This window comes from Paroedura picta, chromosome 3 (genome assembly GCF_049243985.1).
Source record: "Paroedura picta isolate Pp20150507F chromosome 3, Ppicta_v3.0, whole genome shotgun sequence".
NCBI classification, from domain to species: Eukaryota; Metazoa; Chordata; class Lepidosauria; order Squamata; family Gekkonidae; genus Paroedura; species Paroedura picta.
Window position 1 is genome coordinate 89,500,368 of NC_135371.1, and position 13,381 is coordinate 89,513,748.

Consider the following 13,381-nt stretch of genomic DNA (forward strand, 5'->3'; position numbering starts at 1 on the left):
AAATATGGGCACATGAAGCACTTCTGGTTAAAGTTTACAATTTTTTTATTTTCAAAATAGTAGAACAAGTTTTGGGTATTTTTATAGTCTTTTAACGGGGGCTTTAATGGGGATTTTTAAGACTATTGTTACCCGCCACGAGCCTGTAGGGAGTGGCAGGAAATAAATCGAATAATAATAATAAGTAGGCAAAACAACCCACCCACCCCAAAAACCCCAACATCAAACACTTTATTGGCCCTCATTCCCTCCCCCCCCCCAATCCTCTGTTGAGGATCCAGGCGCTCTAGGATAGTCTTTAGCCCTCTGAGCCTTCTGTTTTGGATGTGGGACATCCTCCCTGCTCTCCTCCTCCACCGCTCCAGGGCATCCACACACCCATGCAAGTCACACACTGTGGGATAGGGGGGACACAGGAAACAATTGGTTAGATAGGACATCCAATGTTGTTTTAAGTTTTTCCCAGTAGCTCAGAGGTTTTCCCCAGAGACAGATGGCACTTATGGGCATATGTGGTCTTCTCCTGCAGGCCATCTGTTCCTTGCATGACCTCCTTCACTTTGTAGCCAGCCAGATGTTTCTCGTGAGACCCCTTTTCCTCATGTGGTAGAGAGTGTTGTCCTGAATTTTGGGGTAAAATTTGCAGATTTGGGACCACAGATGCCAGTGACCTGCTCGTGATGATACCAGCCACCAACCACCCCTTGCCTCGGGTGATAGGACCCTGCAGGCACATACCTGGGCTTTGCTCAGTGCTTGCAGGCGCATCCTCCTCGACATCTGTTTCCCAGACCCCCTCTGCTTCTCCTTGGGGGGAAGACGTCATCTCCTCCTGTTGCTCTTCCTCTGGTGTGGGGGTGGTGGGGGTGGAGGGCTCAACCACTCTCCTAGGTGCCATGGTAGCTGAAGAGGCCAGGAGAAAGAGGCAATTGGGGTCCTGTTAATTGCAGTGACATGTGTGCCCAGTGATGTCAACAAAGTTGGGGGTTATTGCCAGAAAATGGGATCTGCTGTGGGGTGGCCTGCAGTTAAGGAGCTCAAATCTGTAAAAGGCAATATGGCTGCCTGGCAGCCAGCAGCTCACCTTCAAGCCCTTGAGTAGTCGTTCAATGGCACTGGCATCTTTGGTGGCAACCTTTCTCCTACCAAGTCTGCAAACTCAGAAAGGGGGAGGGCTTAGGGATGCCCCTTGGGGTTGGAGCTTCTGGGGTAAGATGGGGCACCTGTCACCTGGAAGCACCCTCCACAAGGGCAAAGTGAGACAACTCTCAAGGTGGAAATCCAACACCTTCCTTGAAGTTTTACATCTACTCAATGGTAATATTTGCAGAGGTATGTCAAGGGCACAGTGGCAGTCTCCCTGAAAGGAATGGCTGCTTTAAACTGCAGAATATTGGGGGTGGGATGGGGGCAATTTAAACATCTCAAACTAGATGAAGTGGCACATGGAGGAAACTCACATAGGTGTCTCCAGTGCTCCCAAGGGCATCCTGCAGCTTCCCAGATCTCCATCATTTTGTTGTGGAAGGGTGTCCTACTCTCCCTGGGGATGCCCTGCCATACCACCAGGTTGTTAAGGAAGTCAAACTTCAGCTGGTTAGATTTGGTGTGGCATTGCTCCCATGTCCTGAGGAAGCACCTCTCCGCAACCTTCTGTGTTACTACCATATATGCACATCTGGTCCACCTGTGGGTGCTGCTGGCCATGAGACGTGGGAGGCTCATGGAGTGCAGAACAATGTCCAGAAGAGCCTCGATTTCTGCCCTCTGCCAGAATGCTCCCCTGTGCAATCCTGGCATCCTTGCAAATGGCAGTTTTTCTGGAGAGCAATGCATAAATGCCCTTCCTAAATTAAAAAAAAATGTATCCATGTCCTGGGCCAATAGCAGCAGTGATACTACCATGCCTGCTAGCCCTATTGCCATCAAGCCTCTAAATGAAGCAAAAAGGAATATTGCCTGTAATTCCCCCGCTTTCTCCTCCAGACAAGCTATGTAAAACCAGAGAATCACAAACATACCACAAGCAATGCAAATTTTATTTTTTGTTTTACATAAGATATATGGCTGGACTTTCATCTCCACTGATCATCTCCCCTATATAGGAATGTGGCAATGGCATGTCAGACACTCTGTCCCTCCCTATAAATCCTTTTTTTTTTTTTTTGTCTGGTCAGTTATTGGTCCCTCCTCATCCACAACCATAGTGTTCCTCTCCTCATCATGCACAGGAATTTCATACCCCTTCTCCTCGCAAATGTTGTGGAGAATAACGCATGGTATTGCCACAGGTATTACAATGTTCAGGTGAACATGAAGCCTAGTGATAAGGCACCTCCAGCATCCCTTGAGTCTGCCAAAGGCACGCTCTACCACATTCTTTGCCCAGGAATGCCTCAAGTTGTAGTAACTCTATTGGTCAGTGCGAGGCCACTTGTAGGGAGTCATGAGCCAGTTCCTCAGGGGTATGCTCCATCAGCCAAGATCAGGGCCAGCAAATGAACAATAGGGTTTCCAGGGACAAAGACCCCAATGTCCATGGCAATGCGGATTCCTGAAAGACAAAGTCATCATTTCTCTGCCACTCCAGCCTACCTCCATACCTATGAACTGTCTGGTGTGGTCCACAGTCCCTTGCAGGAGCACAGAACAGAAGTTCTTTCTGTTGCCATACTCCCGTATGCTCCTGTTTAGGGCTCATTTTGGGATATGGCAACCATCCACAGCACCAATGCAGTGTGGGAATCCCAGCCAGCCAAACCTGTTTTTGTTCTGTGGGAGACACACAAACAGAGCAAACCCTTGAAACAAAAGCAACCTCTCACCCCAGACCATGCCAGTCTTTCCCAGAGATGCCCAGGGGGGCATAGTATCCCATATGCATTGCTCTGTGTCTTTTTTGCAAAAAAAAAAAAAAAAAGGACATTAACAAGCACAGCAGGACCCCAGCTTACCTACCTTGCCAATCCCTTCTCCCAGGCACACCACCTTGATGTAGAACTCAGCCTCCATTGCAAAGCAGGCCTCCAGCATGATGCCCAACCCAAACTGCTGGGAAACAAGTCTGAATGGGATGCTGTTTGCTGTTTGCCAGGTACCATAGAGTAATGGCCATCACCTTCTCCACCATCATGGGCAGGCGCATGTTGGATGTCTGGCATTCCAGCCTCCCTCTGAGCGTGGAGACAATTTCCCCAAAGGTCCCTCTGGTCATCCTGAAGTTCAAGATCCATTCTTGGCCCTCTAAGTTGCCAGGACAAAGTTCTCCCACCAGTTGGTAGTTCTCCTGTCCATCCATACCTTTTTTGGGAAGCATACCTCTGTGAAAGGGAACCACCTTCATCTTGTGGCTCTTCTAGATCTTAGGAAGATCTAGCTGTGCTGGGCACACCTGGAGAGAGGTCTGTGTGAGGTCCACTTGCACCTTAGCAGGATCATACTCTCATAGAAAAGAGCCGTGGGCCCTCTGATCCAAGTGAGGGTGGCAGAGCTGGATGAACAATGCCAAGTGATCCAGCATTGGCATCAAGAGATTCCTCATTGTGAATATACTCCGAAAATGGCCACTCTCGAGTAACACAGGAAAACAGTGGAATTGTGTGCTGCTTGATGGGCTTATACAGTGCAAGTGGACCCCACGCAGACCTCTGGTCAAGAATACACGCTCAATGGAACAGCGATCAGCAAACCGAAATGGGAAAGTTAATCCCTATCATGGAATAAGGCAATGCCTAAACGTTGTGGTCTTAACATATTGCAATGTATAAGGGCCATTCCGCACTCGTTCAAAATTGTACAATGGTTGCAAATTGAAATTGCTACTGATTTGCTGATATGCATAACGTCGTTGACAATCTGCAACACTCCTGAAACCGATCCGCAAAAAGCACTTTGTTGTAGCGCTTTTAGGGAAATCCCAATCTGCAACACTAGCGGGAAAGTTCTGTGCGTTACCATTGTTGCGGTTTCTGCAAAGTCCCTCCCCCTGGCTCTCTCCTCTGATCTTCTGGCGAAGCAATTGCCTTTTTTTTTCTCAGTGTGAGCGGAGATCAACGCACCGGCGAGCCTTCGTTTACCCAGCGAGGCTTCCCCGGCTGCAGTCCCTCCCCAGAGCTGTTTAAAGTCACCAAGCACCAAGCAACACACAGCCTCGTTTGCTGGTTTATTTTCCCTTTATTTTTCACTCCATTTTTGGCTGAAAATTGCACCCGTGCGGGGGGGGGGGTATTTTTTTTTCACTTGGGGGGATCATGGCAACGATGAAACGGCAGCTCAAATACCACCTGCTAGCTAGATGGGTCTCTCCGTTGCAATGAATCAACGCAGATTCCTTGCAATGTATGTGTGTGTGTTTTTTTAAAACCTTCCTTAAAGGGAAAGGGGCTTTTGGGGAACATGATAACGGCTGTCCATTGGCTGCTCGTTTGATTGACAGCCAGGGGCGGGAGAAAGCTCGGCAATATCGCTTCATGGCTAGCGATTTTTGCCGAGCCCGGAAACCTGTGGGAAACGATAGAAACGCAACTGGATTCCACTACAAAGGCAGGTATGCATAACAACGAATTCCACTATTTAAAATGGCGTTTTTTCGTTCTGCAACCAATTTGCTACAGAGATCCTGGTGCGGAATGGCCCTAAGTTTCCTTATCAGTTTCCTTACCAGTTTCCTGATACTTAGGGGATAAAGTGTCCCTTGGGAGGCACTTCACCACTTCATTTTTGCTAGTCAACAAAAGCCACAACCAGCAGGAAGAAGGGGGCGAAATGCCCTCTAGAAGGAACTTCACCCTCATATTTAACTCTCTGCTTTTCTCCCTCCCACCTCTATGCAATGGGGAGCAAAACCAGAAAATTAAATGGCTGGGAGCCATTTAAACCCTCCCCCGTCCGCTCCCCATTGCTTCAAGGGAAGCAGAACCTGGGGATTTAAATGGCTCAGAGCCATTTTAAGCCCTGCTTTCTACTTCCTATCACTTTCCCAGGGAGAAGAATTGTTGGAGATTTTGTTTAAAAGTAAAATTATTTAGCATAGTTAATACATAAATGATGCGACCAGACAAAGGTAGTATTGAAGTATTAAAAAGACTATTTTACTAGGCTACCAGGGTAGGGAAAACCTGTAAATAAAACAAGAAAATACATAGCTTCCTATAGCTCATACAGGATCTCTACAGTCCCGGCTGTTACATGTTTGGAGTCTAAGATGGATCTCTCTCACTGCCCAAAACAGTCTCAGAGAACAAAGGGAGGAAGTGGAAATCCTTGTCTTCCATTTACAGTGTGTCTGTGAGACCAAGCATGTACACAATGGCGTCAGCTTTTTGCATACCAATAAACTAATCACATCACCCACTATACCTGTTCCCACAGCAAGAAGTGTCAATAAACATTAACCCTTTATTTGACAGAAAGTGGCTGACTCTTGCTAAACAGACAAAGGCTAACAAGAAAGCAGGAGTTTAAACTTTAAATGGTTCATGAACCTATATTAACTAGTTTGGGCACTGACACATCTATTCATGTAGGTTTAGTTCATTGTTCAGCCATGTGCCTTCATGTTTGTACACCATACTTAGCTGTTTTGAGTTCAAATCCTGTCAGTGAGGACTCCTCAGAGGAAGAGTCTTGCAAGGAGCTCCCAGCTTCACATGAGCCTCAGCTGGATGAGAGTTTAGCCGAGACAGATATTCAATAGGCAGAGAGCTCTGACCAGCGGAAGGAAATTGAGTTGTAGTAAAACCCAGGCTTATACTCCAAAGTTCTAGCAGAAGTCTCTCATTGCTCTGCCCACTCTCCAGGTACAGCTCACCTGACTCACCAAAGCCAATTGACCACTGCAGGCCACATGCCGAAGGAAGCTCCAGTCTAAAAGGTACCATGCTAGATTAGCAAAATGGCTGCTTACAGCAGAAGTCTGTTACTTGTCATAAGATGAGGATTTAGAGGCTACTGACATCCTACATTCACTTGGGTTTAGTTGGCCTCTGCTGCAGAACACAACTTTTCAGTTTACTGGTGATCTCTTTTGCTGACACTCCTAGACTGCCTAAACAAATTCTTTACCCACAGAACTGCCTGGCCTTGAATTCTGTCTGTCCCTTTGGCATTCTCTCCTTGGACACTGCCTTTTTGCCTGCCTTCAGTTCTGTTCACTTGCTTCCTGCAGAGAGCTGAAACCTGAAACTAGCACAAAAGCAGTATCTTGGTATGATGTCTCTTAGCTGGAGTTGCTGGTTTAGGGCTAAATTAAAACATAGCTTTGTGTTGTGTCTGAACCAAGCTACTGGGGGAAAAAGAATTCTGGGACTGAACTTTCCGCAAAATGATCTATGTTCAGTTCAGTTTATGGAGGTAGAAGTGACACATTCAGTAGTGGGTCAGCAGATGGTGGCTAAGAAAAAAAGTCATTGAGTATTCATACACCTATGTTTGTAAACCGGGAGTTATGAAATTTCCAACTAATCTTCACAAGACATTGGTTGTCAATTACCACCTGCGTCTTAGTGGTTTGAGTTCCTTATAGCAGGAAGAACTGGAATAATAGTTCTGCTTAGAAAATATTTTAAAGCAGAAGGAGAACTGTAAATAATGTGAAGCAAGACGTCGAAGACGTTTCCCGCTTTTGATGTCTCATGAGTCAACTGCATGGAAACCTCCAAAAAGAGCATAACTGATGTATATATATGTGGTCCCCTTGGCCCAAGGCTTCTAAGTTTAAATCAAATGCAAGTGTGCATCAGCCAGATGTTTTTCTCATTACTGTATTCCAAGAGTTTACTGGAAATGATCTCATCATACATGGTTAATGTAGGGGACCAACTGTGCATGTTATTCATATCATGATTTAGCTTTAAAATCCTGGCAATTCAAACTATTGTTTAAAATTTCACTAAGCCTGTCACAGGGATATGAGGTAGACCAACTTGGGAGTGACATGCCGACTCTTAATTTATGTCGAAAGTGAGGAAATGAAATCATACATTAGAAGGAAATACTGAGATGCTTCCTGGGAAAGAAATTGATTCTGACTAATCTAACAAGTCCACAGAACTGCTATCCTGCTGCAGAACAGGGAGTTAATTAACTGCAGTCGCTCTTGTAAGCTTAGATTATGACAAAAGAAAAGAAATACGAATCCAGTCTTCCACATATTTACTTTGAAGAAAGAGCCCCTGAGTTCAGCTGGATTTACTTTCCTTAAGAGTGGGTAGGATTTTTCTTTCTTTTTAAAGGAAGTTAAATAAAACCAGTAACCCTTGCAATAAGAGCTTCTTGATTAGTAAACCTTGCTATGTATGATCATGTCAGAGGCAGAGTTAAAAAAAATCCCAGGAAAGATTGAGTCTGGGATCCCCTGGAAATTCCCATGGATGAAAAAGACTTCCATCTGTGAAATAGTACTTCCCAAACGGTTCCTCTTGCTAGAAAAACAGCAGGGGGGGGGGGGGGGGGAAGCTGCTGGCCTCTTCTGGGAGGGAACATTCAGAGAATATCACTACATGTTCAGTTGCCACCTAGTGGCCTAGTTCAGTCATTGTTGGAAAGCTCACTAGGCATTTCAAAATCGGGGTGGGGAGAGGTGAGAGAGTGTGGTTGTTTATATTTCTGCTCTGTTCCAAGATGGTGGCCTGACTGAAGACATATGAGCAAAATCAGCAATAAATATAATTAAACCCACTCTGCTTAGCTGATTTGAACCTCCTGCATTACAATAACCCTCCAACACATCTATCCATAGATGTCTCCAAGTGGATCTACTCAATTCTTTAAATATACTGTCTGTTGAGGTAGGGGAAAGCACCACTTGGAGTAGGAAAATACAATTGTGTCAATGATTTAGGCTTATTTTAGCAAGGAATTTAGCTACCTTCGCAAGAACAGGCAATCATAGATAGAGTGGACTATGTGAAATACAAAATACAGGTGCCCAACGGACCAGTATTAACAACCCACAGTTGACCTATCACCTATGACACCAATACCACTTGGGTGGTGTCCTCGAGCACAATGTTAACCAACAAATTAAGAACTCATAGGACTGTGGGTCCTGTAGATATTGGACTATCTAAGCGAATTAACAATGGGGAAAACGTCAAAGGTGTGGGTTCAAAACAAAGGAAAGGATATATTTTTCCTGACTCAGATAGGGTTTTGGAAGTTATTACTAGTGTAGATGTAGACTGATACTTAAAGATTCCATTGTAGAATGTGGGGGGCAGGTGGAACAAATTGTATCACCCTGGGTTCAAAAAACTTCTAAATTGCCCTGATTCCTTTTATTCAGGAGACTTGGACACAGGTCTCTGTAATGCAGACAGTTGAAGGTTACAGAATCTATAGTTTCCAGCAATTAAAACCCATGGAAAAGGAAAGGGTAGCAGAGGTATGGCAACAAGCATTAGAGTAGTCTTGTTGGTTGAAATTGAGTGAGTGTCACATTACTGTTCTCACTACATCCTAGTCTTACTCCTCAAGAGTAAAATCCTTGGTACCCTTTTATGTGTAAACATTTACATCCCCCCCCCCACACCTCCAATTTTCTCAGGCTTGCAATAAGGGCCAGTTTTGGGATAAGCTATTTGCCCTGCTTGAAGGTCTAACAGTCAAATCCCCCAAAGCCCAATTTATTCTTGTGGGGGACTTTATTGCATGATTTGGCTCTGGGCATGAGGGCCAATCAATTGGGTTCAGTGATCTTATTGTAGAACAGGCCCTCATGGATTGGTGTATTAAAAAAAACAGTCCTGAAACTCTTGGAACTGCTTTCATCCTTTCACTTGTGCGTGTTACATGGATCTAGATATGATGCATTTACATATATATCAGCACAGTGAGTTAGTACCACTGATTATATCGTAGTTACTGCTGATTTGTTTTCTAGAGTGCTCCTATTCGATGTATTAGTAACTTCTCTGAGTGATCACAGCCCTTTAAAGCTATTAGCTGTCATAAGGATCTATCCTTGCCCCCTAACTTAATGGAAAATAGGAAATTTTCCATAGGAAATAGGACCATAGGAAATCTATATGGTCTGATCATCTCCAGATACTAGTGGAATAAACTTTGAAGAGTGAGGAAGGACTGTCCTGTGCTAAGGCCCTCTTAAAACTAGGTTGTGATGTTATAGGACTTTATGCAAATCTAGTCAACTCCCTTGAATCTTTATTTTTATACTAGTAAATAAGTCCGCTGCAGGAAAAATGCAGCGGGCGCTAGCCAAACTGCAGTGGGCAAAATGCAGTGGGGCTGGGCGGGAGCGGCTTCTGCCGGCCCCGGGCGCTCGTTCACTGCCGCAAAGGAGCGCCCGGGCCTGGCAGAAGCTGGGTGAACAGCAGTTCATATGTACCCGAGGTGCGTGCTCGTGTGTGAGGATTCCGTGTGTGAGGAGTCCGGGGAGGGCCAAGTGGCCAATAGGGAGGCGCGCTGCGGGCGCCTCCCAATTGGCCACTTGGCCCGAGTGGCTCTCGGAGAGGGCCAATCAGGAGCCGCTTCGCGGTTCCTGATTAGCCCTCTCCAAGTTTTTATCCCGGACGGGTCCCGCCCTAACTCCTCCCACAGAGGCCTTACTCTTTTATTTATTCCCACGCTGCGCCACGGGGCGGGGTTTAAAGATAAGAAGCCCTCAAAACCAACTCCCTCCCCCATTGAGCATGTTTGGTTCGATGGGGAATGTAAAACATACACAAAAAAGCTGCTGAAATGCATCAAAACTGCCAGACTTCACTAACCCAGTTAAGGAGGGTCAAATCTTAATACAAAGAACTGTTAAAAGTAAAGAAAAAAAGAAAACTTTAACCATTACTGGAACAACTTGCAGGAGGTAGTCATTTGCAAAAATGATACACTCTTTTTGGAACCTGATCTCATCGGGCACCAAAAGAATCTTTCTTCTTGTACAGGAACATCCATCCAGGCAGGTACTTGGTATAATCATTATATAAAAATCTTTGGGAATAGTACAAGAAATGGTGTGCCCCAAATGCATGCTGATCTGGCCCCCTGTGTCAGAAGGCAAGATCAAATCATTAATAATGTCACTTCCAATAAATCACCTGGATAGGATGATCATTTCCAAGTGTTATAAAGTATCTTTGGACCCCGTACTCTCAAGGCTCTTCATTAAATTAACAATACCAATAAACTACCACAGGGATGGACAAGGTCGACAGAAATGACCCATGGAATTATAAACTGATTAGCCTTATACCCATAGCATCAATATTATATAGCAATGCTTTGAAACTCAAATTAGAAGAATGGGTTCAACATAACAATGTTTTATGTCCTTGTCAATTAGGCCTCAAAAAAGGCACTCAACAATCGAACATTGCCAGACTCTACTATTTGGCATCAGCTATGAAAGGTCCCACAAAAGCATTATATATGGCCTATGTTGACCTAGCAGCAGCTTTTGACTCACTGGACAGGGAAAGACTCGGGCTCAAACTCCTGAAACTTGGGGTTGAGACGGGTGTGTGTATCTGATAAGACAACTCCACTTAAACACCACCAAAAGAGTCAAGGTAGAAACTTCCAGATCACTTACAAACAAAATGCTGTCCAAAATGGGGTGAAACAAAGGTGTGTGTTAGCACCTTTGTTGTTTAACCTGTACATCAATGACTTAGCAACCAAGTTGGAGGGACCTGAATTTATACCCCCATCAGTTGGTCAAACTAAGGTGTCAATTCTACTTTATGCAGGCGACATTGTGCTGATCTCCTTGACAAGAGTTGGTCTGAAGAAACTTCTTGATAAACTGGGATTATGCTGTAAGGAGGATGGGTTAAAGGTAAACTATGAGAGAACCAAGATGATGGTGTTTAGGAAGAAACCAAAATAAAAAACAAAAACCCCCTCCTGGAGTATCCTGGGTGCACCAATTGAACAATGTAGTACCTATAAATATTTAGGTATAACATTTATACATATCACCAGTCTTCACATAGAGTATAAGTGTGTTCACATTCCTTCTTCTCGGCTCAACAGTTGTTCACCAGGCTGACACTAGTGACACTTCTATCCGGTTCCAAACAAGTCTAAGTGCTTCCTTCCGCCCCGCTCTGCTGCACTTTTTAATTTTTAAGTGTGCGTTTCAAACCAGAGAACTTGATAACAAGATCGAGCCCTGCTCCCAGATTTCCTTGTGGCAGTTTACAAACAAAAACAATTGCCAGTGTGATCTAAGCATTGCTGTGGTACCACCTCTACAGATAGCCAAAGGGTGCTACTAGAGCTCCAGGCCAGATAGGATCAGGTGGGTATCACATGTTCATGCATATTGGGATTAAGTCATAGGCTGTGCTCCATAGTTTTTTTTTTTACATGTCCGCAGGCATAAGTGTTCCTATCTGTTCTGATTTTTGGGGGTGGGGCCAACATAGATAAAACAGAGAAGATCTGTGATTAAAATGTTCTACTTATTTGAAGTAGTGGCTTCATATGGCTGTGTTGAAGATTGGGAAGAAGTACCAGGAAATGAGACATTAACCTTTTCCTCCCATCCTGTTTATTACAACTAGATAATATCTCTTAACACTGCTATTAATTCTCTTGGGGCCAGCAAGGCAAACAGGGACATCTTGGGTGGCAATAATTTGATTATTTCATTCTTGCAAGTGAGTATAAGTTCCTCTAAAATGGGAATGCTTTCTCCATCTTTCCTAAAATTGGGAGAGAAGTTCCGTCAAGTGAGGCATCCAATCTTTGATCATTTAATCCCAGGTGGTTGTCAAACAAACAAAAACTTACCAAGGGGAAGAATATTTCTCCATGAAACCAACAAATGTCACCTTAATAAAAATACTACGTGCAAAGGATGCCAGCCTCCAGGCAGGACCTAGGAATTCCCCTGGAATTACAGCTCATCTCCAGGCAACAGTTCCCCTGGAGAAAATAACCACTTAGAAAGTGGACTGAATGGTATCATACCCCTCCACTCCCCAAACCCTACCCTCTGCAAGCTCCACCCCCAAAGTCTTCTGGCTTTTTAATAACCCATAGCTGGCTACCCTATCCATGATATTATCAAGGAGTCTGGACATAATTATTAATGAGCAAAGTAAATTGTATACAAATGGAGCACCTGAGCACATCCCTATGTGCACATTCCCATGAGAGAAGAGGATAAGGAGGAGTTCTCTGGCTTACAACCCAAGCCTGAGATGATCTCTCCCAGGGATGTAATGGTCACCTCAGACTGCAGGGGAGCAGGACACAATGGAGAGTCCAAGGAATACAGCAACAATAGCAGTAATACAGCAACAATAGCAGTAATTATAGCAACTCACCTGAAGAGCTAACCTCACATGAGGGGATTAGAGGCATTTCTTCAACATTACACAGCTGTCTTGTCTTGTAAAAGGTATTGATATGTAACATATGCCCTTGTTTGCCAACAGGAAAACAAAGTGACTGTACTGTTGCACAACCCAAAGCTTTCTGTGCTCAGTGCATCTTCAAACTTGCATTTTCTTTGTTACCATTAGGCCTTGATGCCTTGCACCAAAGCCCTCTTGAAACTTAGAGGAGTTTGAAAACCAGTTTGGGGATGTGTCTTTTGGATGCTCTATTTAAAAAGTTGAGGCTCATAAAGGGATTTAGGAGTGTTACAGCTAAACTCCTAGTAGGTACTAAACAGCTGTTTGCACTTAGAAATTATAAAATTTAGCTATAATCACTGAGTGTAGCCAATCACTAGAGAAAAGTCTTATAGTGACATCAGGTTTCTATCCATGATTAGTCATGACTCATAGTCATTTCCCCAAGAGTAGCTGCAGTCATCAGAAGATGAACACAGTGAAAGAGAATGTACCCAATTGTTTTAAATAACATTCTTACATTTTTACTGCCTTTCTGCCATCAATGCATGCCAGTCTCCTTTAGGTTTGGCAGTCAGAAGAACAAAATAAGAGGAACAATAGAACTTGCCTGTCGCTCTCTTCTGGGCCTCAGTTGTCTGAAGTCAGGTATGATACCAGCGCTTACAGAACTGCACAAGACACATCCTTTAGAAGTAACATACGGAGATCTGATGTCATAGCTTCCTCCAGGTGTTACACCCCTTGTGTTTAATGTTGGGAGGTTGTCTGGAGACATATGTATTACTAGTTTAAAAGGTAAGAGTGGCTTTGCTGATGGACAGAAGACTCTCCCCTTCAGCACTGGCTCTCACAGTGAATAGCATCATGCATATCATGCATATGGTTCAAGGAATGTATTCACACATGGAAATCACACTGTTAGATTCTAGGTTCTCCATAGAGGACGTCACAATCAGCATTTAGAAATCACAGCAGTATATTTTCCATCTATAATAATACGTTAACCAAATAGTTGTAACCAAACTGTGAGTCCTGTCAGGATGCTGACCTTGTCACCC

The 13,381-nt window shown here is 44.3% G+C and overlaps 1 long non-coding RNA gene across 1 annotated transcript; it reads right to left on the bottom strand.

The window, feature by feature from the left end:
- Positions 1–306: 306 nt before the first annotated feature.
- Positions 307–12,422, bottom strand: LOC143831214 (uncharacterized). Its single transcript, XR_013228770.1, has 3 exons — positions 12,291–12,422; positions 739–903; positions 307–394 (listed from the first exon to the last, which is right to left on the bottom strand). It is a non-coding gene; the product is annotated as an uncharacterized LOC143831214 (long non-coding RNA).
- Positions 12,423–13,381: the final 959 nt, after the last annotated feature.